Raw genomic sequence first — 6,939 nt, forward strand, 5'->3', positions numbered from 1 at the left:
CATGTTTTTTTTTTAAGATTATAAATAATTGAATTTTCAATCATTTTGATAGATTTTTAAAAATAGATAAAATATATTTTAAGTAACCTTAAGTACACAGTTGGCTATTCTATTAGACTGTGTCATGTAGCAATTGTAAAATATAATATGCTAATTTGCTTTTTTGTTAACATATTTACTTTTGTCATATTTACTAGTAAAACATGTATACTATAGTAAATTTAACTTTGTTACTATACATATTTAGAAGAAAAAACGATTTGTTTTTATTTCATTCAAAGTACAATGTTGATTTCAGGTAATACACCTAAAAAAATACTGCCTCAAACATTATTTTTCAAAGTATGTTTTAAATATGTTTTTATCAATATTATTAGTCAATATTGAGTTAAAACAGCCTACACTGAGCTTTAGTGATTTTTGCCTTATACTAGACCGAGTTATTTTCTCTTAGCTTGACCTTAAAAATTCTAGAGCACACAATTTTGGAATGAGATGATTGATTTTGTTTTTGTCTCTACGAGACAACTCTGTCGCAGAAATTGTGGCAAGAAAAGATTTTTTCAAAAAACCTTGATAAGATATAGCTGCCCTGATGGCACATCACTTCTGATGGATTTGTTATTGCTACAAACGTATGTTGTAGACTGTTATTATTAAACTTAAACAGTGTCTTGCTCTAAGGAACCGTATCACCAAGAAATGCCAGGCTTAATTAATTTTTCCAAAGAGTCCGATTGATAATAAAAGCCAATATAAACATGCGCCCAGCAGTCAGGAGCACTTCATCAATCAATTTCACACTGTAAGGGAGCATTTCCAGCCTCCAGCTGCCTGTGTGCAAAGACAAGTCAATTGTGCTGTGCTTGACAATACTCATGAAATGGTTAGCTGGATTTCAATCGATGGCAAAGATTACCCAGTCATTTCACTGTCACTAGGGATGGTGGAGACTGAAAAGGGAAGTCAACTATCTTCTGCTCTCTTCCAAAAACCATGCTGCCCATGTCTAATGACATCTGCTGCCTATTTTTTTTTTTTTTATTCCTTGAGTGGAAGTCATTTAATGCCAAGTATAAGATGGTTAATGTGAATTACTTTTCGCAACCCATTTTTACTTCCGTAATATATCACAATCACAATCAAAGTGAGTAACAGGATACTCAATGAGACAAAGTGTGGGGTGGGATTTTATTAATTAGAAATCATTAGAAAATGTGGTAACACTTTATTTTACAGTGTCCTTGTTACACATTACATGTAATGTAATAACAGTAACTTATATATAATTGCAAGTAAAGTACATGTAGTTGAGTAATATTGCTCAGTACTTAAATATATAATTACACTACAACAAGGACACCTTAAAATAAAGTGTAACCGAAAATGTTATACATAATATGACAGGAATATAAGAGGAAAGTCTTTAGATGAAGAGCAGGGTATTCCATTTTTGATGAAAGATTACAAAGACAAACTGTGTTTTTTTCCCCCTTTTCTTTGGAATAGCATGAATCAAGCGGGCATCTATGAATCATTCACATTAAGAGCAGGAACACACATTAGGAAAGTGAATAGGGTCTATTTTTATGTTGACTAATTTTCATGTTAGGTGAAAGTCATATTGTAAGAAAGATAAAAAGACCATCAGCTGCTAAACTGATGTTGAAAAGTGAGGTGGGCTCCACAAAATCAGTCGAATGTTCGAAATACATTCCTTTTGTGATTGAATGTGGCTTCTTACCACAGAATGAGGCAGAACATATATTCTGTACTGTAAAAAAGGCTATTTTGATTAGCAATGGATTATATATTTTCTGGAACGTCACAAATGAATATGAGTTTGAATGAAACAGAAATTACATGTGTTTATGGTAAGGCCATATGTCTTGAACATTAGGGGCAACTTCACAGCATTGGTGTGTTTTTGAAGTAACTAAATTCACAGCTTCATTGTTTGTAGGGAGAAACAAACAAACAGGTAATTCACACTGACATTTCATCTCTCTCTCCTCTGAACGGTGTGTGCTTGACAATTTTTTATTAGGACAAGCCAAGTTAGCAATCCTGAAAACTCATTTAGGGTTGCTGTTGAATTTGCATATTATAAACAAACTGATAATGTACCTTTTTTCAAAATGAGGTGGGGTGTGAGAGATGTTTTAGTGACAATGAATGAGTTTGGAAACATGTTTTTTTATTGGTAAAAATGTTATTTAATATTTTCTTGATGTTTTTGTGTATTAGCTCTGTAATGTGTTGAGAAATGGTGTAAATTAAAGGGGTTTTAAAAGTCAAAGTCTCTCTCTCTCTCTCTCTCTCTCTCTCTCTCAAAATAGCCATATTTGCAAAAAAAAAAAGTAGAGTAGTTTGCATCACTGGATATAGCTGTTGGTCATTTAATATTTCTATCAACAGATCTATCAATTTGCAGCTTCCATCTCACCTCGTTCTCTTTCAACATGGAAAAAAAAAAAGTAAAAATAACATAGGCCTACATTTCTAAAAATAAATTTGAAGTACACATTTGATAATCCATGTTTTTCTCCAGTGTACATGAGGGTTTTTTTTTTTTTTTTTTTGTTTAATTTGTTTTAAAAATTGCAAATCACACACACACAAACTTTCTGATGTGCCAAGCCATCAGTTAAAAAACCAAGGTATTTGATTAAAAATGCAGTCTTGCTTCTTTCATATTGTATTTTTAGACTTTTTACATATTTTACAAATATAAATGCACTGACTCAACATTTTAACATCTTTACTAGTTACACATCTAGTATTTTTAATTAACCTATGCTATGTGTTAGTTTTTCATTATTATTTATTCAGTCTTTCAATGATATTCGGTATAAATCTTAATATCTATTTTCTTCAAACTTGCTGTTTTTTGCAAAACTATTCTAAATGAATGTTTTTTATGAAGCTTAATTACAATTTTAAAAACATTGTGGTTATTTACAATGTTACTGACAGCAAAATTATATGTGATTATCATGTGAATATTCAGTATATTTCTAGCTATGAGGAAGGTTGGTTGTGTGAGTGGAATATAAACAATTAACACCCACAAACAGGAATTTGCATCTGACCAAATCACACTTCTGTTCATGGTGTAAATTTGAAACAATAAATCTGTGTCTTCCATTGCAGCAGGAATGCCCAGTTTCCTTCAAGGCTTCCTGCTTTAAGCCGTTAAGCAGACTGGAATGGTTTTGCTTATAACACTCACTAGGGTCACCTCACGTGTGGATTCTGTGAGGACACATCAGTAAAAATACGGTGTGAGCCACCTGAGGCCAGCACCAATATCAGCCAGTCTGAGAGGACACATGGAGGGAGGTCAGAGGCCATTCCTGCTAGATTAATGTCATAAATTACACTGCATTTCAGACAGATAAATTCATTGAGCTATGCTATCAAAATAGAAATCCCTGTTCCGGTAATGTCATACAGTGAATCATGGCATACAGTAAACAGCAAACCAATTCTAGCTTGCTCCAGGTGGCTGATGTTCCTTCTTCGGAGCCAACTGTGTGACATTTCAGGACCTGGAAAGAGAGCGGAAATTAAAAAAGGAAAAGTGGTGGAAATCGAAGCTGAATTTCATGTGAGGGGTTAACATAGGTTAAAATGGTGGTGTCGGTTTGTGAGGTATTTTAAGCATTTGTAGTCTTGTATGATATCAATTATAAAACAGTGAATTTGTATGCTTTTTCTGTACATTTGGAATAGAAAGCAATTAAAATCAATGTAAAAATACTTTTCCTCTCTTATATGACAGATTTCGCTGAAAAGTATTCAAAAAGGTGACTTGTTTTGTATTTGCAGTTCCATTCTGTATCAATAGTGGTGCAGAAGTGATACGCTTCAGCTATAAAGCTTTGAAAAATCATTTCTGTTCCCTAAAAACAGCAGTTCCTCTTTAGGGAGAATGAACGTTCTCCTGCTCCACGGCTTTATGAATGTAACAGTTGTCCAAAACATCTTGTTCAGACCAACTTATCATACGACAGTTTCGCTTGAGAGCGCTTGCAAAATCTTTTGCTCCTCTTCAGACAGCAGAACACCATCTGTCTGATCTAACAAGCGCTGAGTGAGATCTATGGGCTCATGGAGATAAGCACTGCAACATTCATTGCCCCATCCTCTGAAACACAACACACAGACATTCAGAAGGCCAAGACCATTTCCAAATGAGCCTGAACAAACAATCTAGTGTGGTATTGCTATCAAAATTAAATTGAGAATGGTTTTTGAATTCCAAATGAATTCGATTTGAATCGAGGTATCAAACAGGAGCCAAATTTGAATTGAAAAGAAATAGCTGAAATTCAAAGTACGTTATACAATACTGTTCAAAACTTTAAAGTTGGTATTATTATTATTTATTTATTTATTTTTTTACTGTTTTTGAAAACAGTCTCTTGTGCTTACCAAGGCTGCTTTTATTTGATTAAAAATATGGTAAAACATATTGAAACATTATTTAAATATAAAAAAACTATTATTTTAATATATTTCAAAATTTTATTTATTCGCAAAGCTGATTTTTTTCAGCATCATTACTCCAGTCTTTAGTGTCACATGATCCTTCAGAAATCATTCTTGTGCTGATTTGGTGCTAAAGACATATTTCTTCTTATTATAAATGTTGTGCTGCTTTCTCAGAATTCTTTGATGAATAGAATGTTCAAAAGAACAGCATTTATTTGAAGTAGATCAAGAAGTCTATCAACATAATGCATCCTTGCTGAATAAAAATATTAATTTCTTAAAAAAAAAATACTTACTGTCCTCAAACTTTTGAATGGTAGTTTAATCTCTTTGAGTCATAGTTTTCATGCATCTTTTAAATATAATAAATTGTAGAACTACTACTGTGAAATGACAGTGAAAGTATGGCAACTAATATTTAGCAATAAAATGCAAATGCATACTTTTTCCTCCCAGTACATGACCATATTATTAGGCCAATAATGAAAGAAGAGCAGCGATCAGGTAATGTCTTTTTTTTTTTTTTTTGCTTTGTCTCTTTCCTGTTCTCTCACACTCTCCCCACTCCATAGTTGTAATCATTTTTCATTGTACAAAAGTAATTAGCCCAAAATAATCACGCTCATATTTTGTATGGCACAGACACCGCTCTCATTGTGAAGACTATTGCCAGTTTGTTTTCTGTTCTGCAAGAGCTAAATTGAAATTTCCCTGGAAAAACATTTTTCAGTGACGCTAATGCAGTTTGAGCTGTGTGCAAATAGTTCATTTGGCACAGTAATAGGCAGCGTGTACGACAAGGCGGCAAAAGGCACAGAGCATAAGTGATGTGCATGACCCACATTAGTTTAAAGTGTAGATAACGATTCTGTCAACAGTGATGATGATGATAATAAGGTAGTTTAATTACGGTTTCCACTTTGAGTAATATAAAGCAGGTAGTGGTTGAATAGTTATGGCAGAGGGAGACAGATTCTTTGCAGCTGTGCCTTGAGACTCTCATTATGGCTGCAAAACTTTTCCTGTCACATATTGTCATACAAGCCCATTTGTCAAGACACTAATCCCCTGAAAATGAGATGTCTATCTCAAGAGGGTGAGCAATGGAAAAGAGACACAAAAAAGGAGCACTTTGTACTGTTATGTAAATTCACTAAGAAAACAAGGACATCTGCTGTTTATGAATCAGCATTCTCTCAGAGAGGGGGCTCGACATTAATAGAATATTTAAACCCCTGTTTTTGGCAGTTGTTGAACCAAATTGGCTAGATTAAAAGATCAACCATTTGATATTGTTCTGCAAACACTGTGTGATCGAATGTGATTATGCATCTTTGTTTTATTTATTCATTTATTTATTGTTTTCGCTAAGATATTCTGAAGGGTTGGTTGGTTGTTTTTTTTTTTTTTTAGTTTTCCAGTAATTTAGTCATCACCTCTCCTACACGCTTATGATTTCTAGCCAAAAAATCTGATTTAATAAATTGCATAATATTCAATTTAATTAATCATTCTAGTAATACAGCATTACATTATTGTGGCAGATGAAAAAAAAATTTAATAAATACTTCAGAAGTGTATTCAACATATTATTTGTTTTGTTTTATTTATACATTTATAATTATTCAGCAAATTAGTCATAACTCATACAATAAAATCACTTATATTCACTCAAGGTAGCATTTATTTGATCAGTAAAAACAGTATCATGAAATATTATTACAATTTAAATGAACTGTTTGTGTATTCATATATTTTAAAATTAATTTATTCTTGTGATGCGGATATGCTAATATGCTGATTTGATGCTCAAGAAACATTTCTTATTATTAATGTTCAAACAGTTGTACTGCTTCATATTTTTGTGAAAACCATGATATATTTTTCAAGATTCTTTGATGAACAGAAAGTTCAAAATAACAGCAATAGTTTGAAATGGAAATGTTTTGTAACATTTATAAATGTCTTTACTGTCAATTTAATTTGACTTTGCTGAATAAAATATTAATTTCCTTCAAAAAAGTTTTTTTTACTATTTTTCAAAAATAATCCTACTAACCCCAGAGAAATGTATGTTGTTTTTTAGCATCTTACGCAATGAAGACCACATTTTTAACTGAAAAGTAGTTTAATTCTGTTTAATTTCTTTTACTGTTCTATTGTTAATTACATCATTTGAGATTGAATTTACACAGTGTACAGGGTTATTATGGTGCTGTAACTGTTCTAAATATGCTGAAATTGTGGTTTTATTTGGTGTGCGCACAGTGTTTTCTGTCATACTAATGCTTAAATATGACTCTGTCCTGGTCTTGTGGGACTTTTGCACTGTATACATTCCATAAGTCACCTCAGTTATTATTCTGTGAGTGGAAGAGGAAAAGAGATAGTGTGCTGGCCCTCTGCCATGTATTTGGTGCAAATGGCTCCTGTGGCCTGAAG

The sequence above is a fragment of the Onychostoma macrolepis genome, chromosome 20 (assembly GCF_012432095.1).
Source record: "Onychostoma macrolepis isolate SWU-2019 chromosome 20, ASM1243209v1, whole genome shotgun sequence".
Lineage (NCBI taxonomy): Eukaryota > Metazoa > Chordata > Actinopteri > Cypriniformes > Cyprinidae > Onychostoma > Onychostoma macrolepis.